Raw genomic sequence first — 11115 nt, forward strand, 5'->3', positions numbered from 1 at the left:
GTGCAACATTTAAGAGCTCACTGCTATGCTCTGAATTTATTCTCTTTGTAACCTATACGTAAGGAGGATTATAAAACAGACTATGAACAGAGCTTTAGACACTTGCTCTTAAGTCCTAAGAAGAAAGATTCAGAGCCCACAGAATTGGCTGCTTTGTTTGCTGACTTGCCCTTTGAACCTGCTTTATTAAGGTATCATTGGTACCCAAAGAATTGCTGAATGTGTGCAATCTGATGAAGCTGAATACATTCCAACACACATGACTGTCATGGTAATTATCCACTACTTCCTGGATTTTTTCCTAGGGCATTGGTGACTAGAGACTTAGACTAGTCTCTGAAGTTTTCCAACAACCACTGCCACCTGAGTAGATCTTCTTAGTAGAACCATTTTTGTAAACAAACCAGAGCTCTTGGAGTGAATGGTAGACATAGAAGAGAGCAATCATCACCCCTCATCAGTTCATAGTTGGTTCTTAACCGATGAATATAAAATAAAATATATGGACAGGTCCTATCTACTCTCAAGCCAACCTCATACCATATCAAAGAAAAGTCCATCTGAGTGTTGTAGGCAATCATGTGTCCCACCATGCTTAACCCTCAGTCTTCGTCATATTTTATCCTGGCTTCCTCCCACAGGCAGAAACCTTCAATAGAAAAGAATGAATCAAAGTTTTTCCCTTTCTGTTTCTTTGTTCCATTTGCTAGGATACCCAGACCAACAGGGGTAGAACAGGATAAGAGGGGAAAGAGGCGCTAGTACAGTGGCCACTTTGCTTTAGTTCCTACTGGGTGGAGCAGATGGAAAGAGCTTTTGTGGAGGACTCTGACAGACCTGAAAACTGCATTGCAAACTGACATGAAGAGTCTCCTTGGCAACCCTTAGATGCTGAGGCTGTTTTTATGTAGGGCTGTTCTGCTTTCTCCTCAATACCTCAGTATGCTGCCCATAGGCTGTCTACTCTTAGAATGGAGCCATTTGATTTTGGTGGAATCTCCCTAAAATCACTTCATCCAGCTGCCTTCCATAGTATCTACCAATAGTGGTCCCAGTTCCCATTTCCTGGAAAAAAAGACACACCCTACACCATCCTTCTCTTTCTACACAATCTTGAGAAGCAGGCCTACTGATTCCCACACTCAGGGAGGTACACACCAAACTATTAATACCTGTATATTTTCCTGAAGCACACTATGGAAAGGCTGGGTAGTGGAATGTAGGACTGAGGTAAGATTGAAGTTCAGGGAAACTTGGAATAGGTATCCTGTGACCTGGAATAGTTAGGGAAGCACTGAAACATGACTGCACTGTATGGAGAATAAACTTCAATGTCTAGTTCTTTAAAAAATGGCACTACCTGGAACTTACTATGTGGATCCCAATTGTTAAGGCCTGTTTCTTCCTGAGAAAAATGATGGCAGCATTTGCCCTCCTGTTACAAAAGAGGTTTCCATGTGTTTTAGGTTCTTGATGATATGTAATAATGCATAAATGCAATACACATAGAGCCACACTATATATGGTGTGTGTGTGTGTGTGTGTGTGTGTGTGTGTGTGTGTGTGAAATATGCATATAGGGCCAATACATATGTGTGGCCAAAACAGCAAGATAAACTGGAAAGGGGGCAGGAGCATGTCAGTGAACTAACATGAGAATCACAGAAACCTCCTGGGAAAGAAGGAATCAAATCCAGCCCTTTGGCTCAAGATACAGCCAATATCAATGGGATGCCTTAGCACTGACGACAGTCTGGAGGTAGAGAAGGCCAAAAGGCTCTTGACCATAAAATGGACTGAGAGAGATGGTCTTGCCTAAAGGTACCTCAGCAGAGTTCTACACATGCTTGTCTTATGGGAGATTCTCACCTTCACGTCTCCCATATCTATCACCCCACGGTGCACTGGGACATTTGAGTAGCTAAGTAGTCTTTTACTGTAGGTATGAAAGTATGTGCTAATATCCACAATCTGATTACTTTTGGGGAATCGGGCCTCTCCTTCCCTTATGAGTTCTGGGTCTCCAACTCAGATGGTCAAGATTAGCAGTAATCGATTTGGACCCACTGAGCCAGCTTACTGACCCAGCCATTAGATTTGAAGTAATCTGGAACAACTGAAAGCCATAATCTATAATAAAGGAGTTGATAGGAAAGAACATCTCCAAGCTGTGCTAGTCATTAAGCCAGATGAAGTTCCAAAAGGGACCAAAACCCTCATATGTAATTAAAGCCACCTCCATTTTCATCTCCTGCCCTGGAGATTTTGTTAGCTCCTGATATGTATGTTCCCCCCCACACTAGCCCACCCCAGATAATTGCAGTAGAGATGCGGAATAGGCTGACCTGGAACTCACAATCCTAACTCAGCATCCCAAGTGCTCTGATTATAGGCATGTGCCACCCTTTCCAGCTTAAGTATCATTTTATTGGAAATTACTCATCTTAAATAAGAATCTGTCCCTATCAAGAGATCCATAGATGCTACGGGCATATAATACAGATTTGTGACTACCCCGAAGAATTGTTATTGATGTGTGAGGAAGTTCTGCAACTAGAAGCCACTGTTAAATACTCAAAGGGGGGGGGGGGCTTCTAGGCTTCTAACCAAACACTTCAGTAATAATGTCCCTTACTATCTACTCCAAATTTATTAGCCTACAATATTAGAAATTATAGCAAATGGCCATCTCAGCTAAGTAACTACACCAGATGAGAGATTATCCCTCTGCCTTCAGAACTGTTGTGAGGATAAAATGGTTGATGTAATCATGCCTGACTAATGTAATCATCACTGACTAATAAATGAAAGCCGCTGCAAGGTGCTGCAGCTTATAAATACAAATCTGAATTTAAAAGGAAAAGGAACACCGTAAATATGTATTTTTATGCATATCAGGAATGGCCAAAGAAGGGTAGCCCCAGGCAACCATGTGTAACTAGGAATACACAGTCATGGCAGGGACTACAAAGACTGAAAATCTAAAAAGCCTCCACTGCACTCTCAGCGTGCTCCAACTAGCTCACCCTTTGCTTTTCCCGGCCTTTGCCTAGTACTGATTTGACCCCTAGTTTTTATGACCCAGTCTAAAAGAAAAAAAAGAAAGCATCCACAAACCAACAACAGACTGGAACAGAGGAAGAAAGGGTAAAGTTAGAATCTATTTTATCTTATACCACACTGCAGAGACCCGGCAGTATGTAGCTTTAAAGTGAAGCAATGCCTCCCCCTAGTGGGGAAAAAGGGTCTCAAACGCTGTTATTTGCCTCCTCCCATCCCCACGTTAAATTTGGCAGCTGTTCGGAAGCTATACGCCAACTAAATCATGCTTGACACTCATATTTGTTTCTGGCTACTTAATTCATTCATTTAGTTCAGTAATAGATATTAACAACATTATATTCCCTACAGCAATGCAAACAATTACAGGCATTTGTAATGTTCCAGCTTCTGTCGTGTCACTAATGCTAATGCACCAGCGAAACTAAATGAAAAAAACCTATGTCCTGAAGGCAGCCAGCTAGATAGAATAAGGCGGATGCTATCTTCTCTCCTAGTCAAAGCAGTGGAGATGAAGAATCTAGCCATTTTGCAAAGAAAAACCATTAACGGCCTGGAGCAATATATCTATTATCCTCTCTGATTAAAACAAATGTTGAGCTAAACGTGCAATTCAACGAATACATGGCAAGTGATTTTTTTTACAAGAAATAAAGATGGCATCAAAGTCTGTGAAGTTGCACTCTCTGCTATGGTATATTACTGAAGACTTCTTATGATATATATATATATATATATATATATATATATATATATGTATGTATGTATGTATGTATGTATGTATATTCCCCAATCACCCAGTTTCAGTTAACAAAACTCAATGTCTAGGAGTTGAGTCCCCAGTTTTTTGTGACCACTGAGAATAGCTTGGAGAAGAGAAAAAAAGGATTGTCTCTGAAAAAAAAAATGTGATTGAGTGCACTTAACATGCTGTCTTATTAGCCCAAATAGTATCATGCTCCTGTAGTTCTATTACACGCAGACACTACATAAGCTACTGCAAATCAAGTGCAATTGACAAGCAATCACTTTTAGTAATGTAACATTAAGAGGTCTATTAGGAAAGCATCAAAGAAATTATACATCTAAGAACAGGATGGGGAACTAGCTACCAAAAACTACCACTAGCAGTGCTCACAGAGTGGGAAGCTAGTTAGATCTGCACTAAAAAATAAATTAGTGCAGATGATGAAATGTCAATGATGAAATGTGTCCTTAAGATAGCACAGGATATCCTCAGAGCAGAGGTAAGGAGAGCCTGATCCTGTGACATTCGTTGAGATAGTAAAGGTGGCCAAGTGAGACATGTACTGTATGGTTAACTGATACCACTCAAAGAAAACGCAAGCTTAAAATAGATCATGGACGTTTAGCGACAGTCATCAAGAGCATCCCAGTACTACTTATAACTGGTGAAGATGATATCAAAACAGAGAATTTGGAGCTGGAGAAATGGACCAGCAGTTAAAAGAACTTGCTACACAATCGTGGGATGCAGAGGTCAGATCCAAGCATCCTTATGACGAGCTTGGAGTACTGCACACATCCATAATCCCAGTTCTGAGGTGGGCAAAGACAGGAAGGACCTTGGCGCTTGCTGGTTTCCTGCTTAGCTGAGAAATAAAAGCCCAGGTTCAGGCAGAGACCTGTCTCAAAAGAATGAAAACAATAGAGGAAGACACAGGAGGCCCTTTTCTAACCTCAGTTCATGAACAGATGCATGTATACCTGCACATACATTATAATATACCGCATACATGTACACTACAAACAAACAAATAAATAAATATTTAAAATATAGACTAGAAGCTGTAAAAAGAAAAAGCACAGCTTTTATTTTAGAAGTCCTCATAAATAGATACAGTTGTCAAAACATGATAGTTCTTTCAAAAGGTGACTTCAAAGGACAAGTGGACCAAAAATATGATATAAGTAGGAAGAAAAGTGAGTGGATATAAATTATCCCATAACGTTCTGGGGATTTTCTGAATCATACTAAGCACGGTTTATGGCTAGTTGAGAAATTAACTCAGTGGTAGAGCAATTGGCTAGCAGATATGGTATAATGGACTTAACCCAGAGCCTTGGCAGAAAATAATTCTTGTTTGGATCTCCCATCCTGGTTATAGGACCATCAGTTGTCATTTGGGCTTCACTTACTCACTGTAGGAGCATGATTGGTCCATAATCACCTTGGAGAGCAAGGCGGGAACAGCCAGGGGCTTGAGAGACCTGAGGTGGCAGTGATCTTGGGAGGCAGCTTCAGCGAGACAGCTCATTTAATGATGGGGAACAAAGGCTATTAAAACATTTGGTGTAGGCGAGTAAGGGCTCTCGGGATGTGTGTGCATCATTGGCCATGGCCGGGGTGCTGGAGATGCCTCATTTGTATAAGGAAGAATTCCAGGGACTTCTGGACATGACCTTATAAGGGGAGAGGAAGTTTCACCTGGCTATCAGGCTATGTGACTCCTATGGTGGAGCAAAGGTGGGAACACGGGGACACCTGCACTTGGCTAGGACAGAGGAAATTGATACCATTCATGGCAATCTCAGAATGAGATTTCCTGGGATTAGACACCTGGACCCAACTCTTGCTTCCCCCGTCACACAGCTCCGTGGCCCCACAATGAATCCTGTCGTTGCTGATACAAGTGCTTTGCCTCTGAGAAAAGCCCATGAGTTCTGGGACTAATGTGATGCCAGCAAAAGATCCCAGCCCTTACTTTACACCTCCATTGTCATTACTGAACCCCCTTCTACTGCCAAAAATTTCCATCAAGCTCTGAACTGAATTTCTCTTCTACTTATAGACTTTGGTGTTATCCTTATTTCTTCTAAAAAAAAATCACTTGGTATATATTGGTTGAAATGCACATTTAGTTTAATGTGTGTTAGCCTTTTAGGATGTAGCTAGCCATTATTGAAGTATCCACCCCACACTCTATATGTGATCTAGTACATTCCTTTCAAAGTCGGAGTAGTTTGAGTGAAAATAGTCCCCATAGACTCATAGGGAGGGCATTATTGGAGGTGTGGCTTTGTTAGAGTAGGTGTAGCCTTGTTGGGTTAAATGTGTTGCTGGGGGTTGGGCTTTGAAGTTTCAGAAGCTCAAACCAGGTCTAGTGGACCACTGTCTCTTCTTATTGCCTGCCAATCCAGATGCTGAACTCTCAGCTACCTCTCCAGGATCATGTCTACCTGAGTGCCACCATGCTTCCTAACATGACAGTGCTGGACTAAACCTATGACTGTATGTCTGCCCCAATTAAATGTTTCCTTATAAAATCTGCCAAGGTTCTGGTGTCTAATCACAGCAGAGAAACCCTTACTAAGACAATACATATTAATTGTTTCAGTCCTATCGCACTAGAGTAGCCTGACTATTACAATATATAAACCGGTACTGTCTTCTTCCAGCCATAATGTCTTCTTAGAAAGTGTTGTAGACAGTTTGGACAATTGAATTTAACCAGAAAATTGTTTTTTTCATATTAATATGTATAAGAGAACATGAGAACAGAAGGCTTATATCAAGGTAATGTTAATTGAAGTCTTTAGAAAATATTTTAGATAACAGAATGGGAAAAGTAACGTCTTCAATAAGAAAAAGATGTCATGTACTTAATAGAAACACAACATTCTAATTCATAGTGACAAACTTCATCATGTAAATAGAGTATTGTCTCGTGTTTCAGAAAACCAAATTATTAGATATATGCATTTATAAGATTAATAATGCATTCATTCCCTAAATGGCAAATGAGGATCTCTGTGCCAGTCACTGATAGGGGCACTTAGGACACACACAGGTCTCTATCCCAAGAAGAAAAAAAAGCAATAGTTTAATAAATAATAAAATAGGTTTCATGCATAAGCCCAAGAGGGATATAGAGTTTGGGAATGCAGACTATATGGTAAGGAACCCCATGGAAATAGTGTAATGTCTAGAGAATTTCTCAGAGGTCCCCAAAAGAAAACAGACTGTTGGCATAGCTCATGTTTGCCCATCAGAACTGAATTGTAAGATAGTCTTATTAAAGATACAACATACTCTTTGATTAGAGAATACAAAGAACTCAAGAAGACACTGAGCTAGAAATCCCCGCCTCCCTGGCAGGCGTCTTTGGTTGCAGAAGGTGCCCATCAATGGTCTCACCCAATTCTAACAGACTGTGTGTTAGGTGGTTACTCAATAGACAACAAATACCCAGTGACGCGGTTATTTGGGTCATAACCAACTACTCTGTGATTAAATGTAAGTCCTGTCTCTTGGGAAAGGATATACATCTGATAACCCTGAACTATGGTTATGGAGAGCAAAGTCCCAAGGACAGAACATGCCCTGTAGGAAAAGGTGTGGTCTTGATGGAGGAAGTGTTTCATGTGAAAATGTGCTTTTAGGGACTCCTAGTGCTCGAGCCCCACCAAGTGCAAAAAAGAGTCTCCTTCTGGCTATCTTCAGAGCACTCTCCTCTCCTCCCAAACCATGTCTTCCTTAGGCTGCCATGCTTCCTGTCATGATAACAGTGGGCTCTAAAACCGTAAGCCACCCCGAGTAAATGTTTGCCTTTGTAAGAGTTGCCTTGGTCATGGCGTCTCTTCACAGCAAAGGAAACCCTAGCTATGACAAGGTTTATGCAAGCACCATGGCTGGCAGAGAAATGATCCACATGTGGCAAGAAAAAAAATCTAGTTCAAGATGACTCAGTAGCCAATGTTGTTCAAAACTTCTAGAGTCTGACATCCAGTAGTTCATTTTAGGCATACTTAAGTACAATTTGGAAAAATAAGGTTTTGTCTCAGGGTTTTATCACTGTGAAGAGACACAGTGACTAAGGCAACTCTTATAAAGGCAAACATCTAATTGGTGGGCTGATTCCATATATCATTGCAAATTACTTAGTTCTAATGTAAATGAGAGGGAAGCAAGTGGAAGACTTTAGCACAGGAAGAAAAACAAGCTTTGGTTCAGCTCTTAGAAGGGATTCTAGTTGCTGTTTGTGTGATGAATTGTAAAGTGTAAAGAACATTTATTTTTACCTAATCATGGATATGGAAGACCATGGTGGGATCAGCACTGTAGGAGATGAAAAGCTGTGAAATTCTGGAAATGTTCTACATTTATACTCAACAGTATTGTCTATAGAGTGGAAGTGCGAGAAGATGGGAGAAACTATCAGTCCAAGATTATAACAGGAACCCTGGGAAAGATAGCTTTGCAGTCAGAACATTACTTCCCTTAGACATACTACAATATATTTAGCGGTTAGATATATGAATCTGGAGTTTTGAGCATATGGCTCTTTGCACAGGATAGAAATTTCTACCTGGAAGATGTATTGATGATAATAAAACTATGGAATTAAGAAAGCTGACTGAAAAAGGGATGACAATGAGAAATAGAACAGAAGCTCTAAAGGGGAAGTGAGGGGAAGGAAAAGGATGAAGAAAGGAAAGGAAGAGGAGAGCAGAATGAACTAAAAGGAAGAGGAGGCAGCAAGGACCAGGATTCGGAGGATGAAGTGAGATGGGGGAAATCGACATGGGTCAGTGAGAAAAACCAAGTTTCATGTTTGAAGAATGAAGTAAGAATATCAAAGAAGAGGGTGTTGATCTGGATGGACACTGAGATCTGAGAAATCCTCAACTCATTTTCAGACAATTTCACAGTGTGTGTAGGTCATCACTAAGCTCAATAGAAGTTTCAGAGAAGTGTTAGAAATTTTTTTTTAAAGCCCTAGAAGTTTCATTATAAAGAAGATAAAGTGAGGCAGCAAATAAGGGAGGAAAAACAGTTCAAGAAGTCTGTCTTGTATGGAAAAAATATCAACAGCCACAGACCTGTTTTCTGGTGTGAATTGTTAAGAGAAAGTGAAAACTGGTGACAGACAAGAAGGCAGGAAACTGGAGCAAGGACATGATCCGGTTTACAGCTAGAAGGGTTGGCTGTAGATTGGAAGGAGGATCTGTTGATGGGAGTGGGTTCCTGCAAAGGTAAAGAAAATGAGCTGTTCTTATAAGATAATAGGAAGTTTCGCAGGAGTATCCCAATTTCCTTCCAGATGAAAAGTCACAACTATAAATAAATGCTTATCTTTTCTTTCTCTCCATGATGGTAGAATTGTATTTCTCCGATGCTAGCTTTGATAGTCAAATTTCTATGTCATTTTCCAAGTTACAACCACAGAAGTTAATGAGACCTCTGAGATAAAAATATAAAGAGAGTATTTATAGCGTTTTTGCTAACAAACACACATACACACATACACTGATGTTTTAAATCATGACTATCATATATTTATGATCAACACCCCTCTTTAATCTGGAGCCTCCTAATGTTTATAACAAAGAGTAACAAAATAACACTACATGCACTTTGCATCTTTAAGATCATCACCTTCTCTTAAACTGGTCTTCTGGAAAATTTTCTCCAGTGCTCAGCTCAGCTCTGTGGGGAACATTATGAAGCACTTGCTCATGACATGATTTTACAGTAAAGTTGAAGTTTGCCTTTCCACAGTAGTTTGTTCTTTAATTAGGTCTAAAAGTATGTCTAGTCCAGAGTGTCTAAAGAACCACACATAGATGTCTTCTTAATTGGTCCATAGAGACCCTCTTGTGACAGTTTCTTGGCCATATATTTTATACATGCCTCAAACTATATCTGTTTTGTAGAGATGGCCAATGTAAATTAGCATATTAAAGACTTTTTTAAAAATCTTTGGATAATAAGGCATCTTCTGAATCCCAGTCTTTGCTATCCTCAACTATGAAATTCTTATTTTTCATTTAACAAAAACATAACAAATTGGGGAAAGCTATTCCTTTGCAAAACAGCAGTGTTCCATAATAAAATTATTTGAAATGTTTTGATAATGTTATTCTAGTATTGAACTTAGAACTTAATGTATACTCTGGCATGTTCTAGTGAAGCTACTTATCCATTTCTTATATGAGGAACATATACAATCCACTGATACAACCAACCTGCTCTCACAGACATACTATGAGGAGTACATTGAGTGCTACAAAATTAAAGATTGTCTCTTAAAGAATTTCTTATGGTCTACAAACTGCCTCCCTGAAGTCAATACTGCTAGCATTTCTATTATATAGTTCTAGTTTACCTTATGGAAGATTTGACTTCTAGATGCTTTATATTAGACTTCATCATAAGACTTCACCTGACCAATGAGATGAATATATGTTAACTTTGGGCCAAAAATTTGACAATATAAGATTTTTACTTCTTTAAATTTCATTTTATTTTTAATTACATGACTATTGATATGTGTGAATGTGTGTGGGTGCAGGCCGAGACAAAAGGCTAGTCGACGTGTGTGTTGGATACCTAACTTAAGTCCTTTACAAGAGCAATATGTCTTCTTAGGGTCTTAGTCATTTCTGCAACCAAAGAGACTTTTAATGTTTTGGGGGGCATATTTTCCCTTAGAACCAAAGATGTCTTATATAGAATTTTCAAGGAAATTCCTTGGACCAGCATGGATTATCTGAAAGACAGCTGGACATCATATGGAAGATAGAGTTAGGTCACTAACATCATGGACTGCTATTGCAGCATTGATTGCACTGAGAAGAAAGCAGAGATGGGTATGCCATAATTTGACCTACAGGGCAAAGAGAAATACCTTTCTCCATATCTTATCTTTAAGAAACACAATGAGCCTATGTGACTAATCTATGTGTCAGAGAATAAGAATCAATAAGTACTACAGGTCTTAGGGTTCTGATTGCTATGAAGAGACACCATGACCCTGGCAACACTTACAAAGGAAAACATTTCATTGAATCAGGCTTCCTGGTTCAGAGATGTGGTCCATTATTGTCATGGTGGAAAGCATAGTGATGCATACCTGGTGTTGGAAAGGTAGCTGAGAGGCCTACATCTGGATCAGCAGATAGAAAACAGAGTCACTGGGCCTGGTTAAGCATTTACAGCCTCAAAGCCCACCCATACCAACAAACTTCCTCTAACAAGGCCACACCTTTTCCAATAAGGCCATACCTCCTAATCCCTGTCAAGCCCACTCC

The sequence above is a fragment of the Micromys minutus genome (assembly GCF_963924665.1).
Source record: "Micromys minutus genome assembly, chromosome: 1".
Classification (NCBI taxonomy): domain Eukaryota; kingdom Metazoa; phylum Chordata; class Mammalia; order Rodentia; family Muridae; genus Micromys; species Micromys minutus.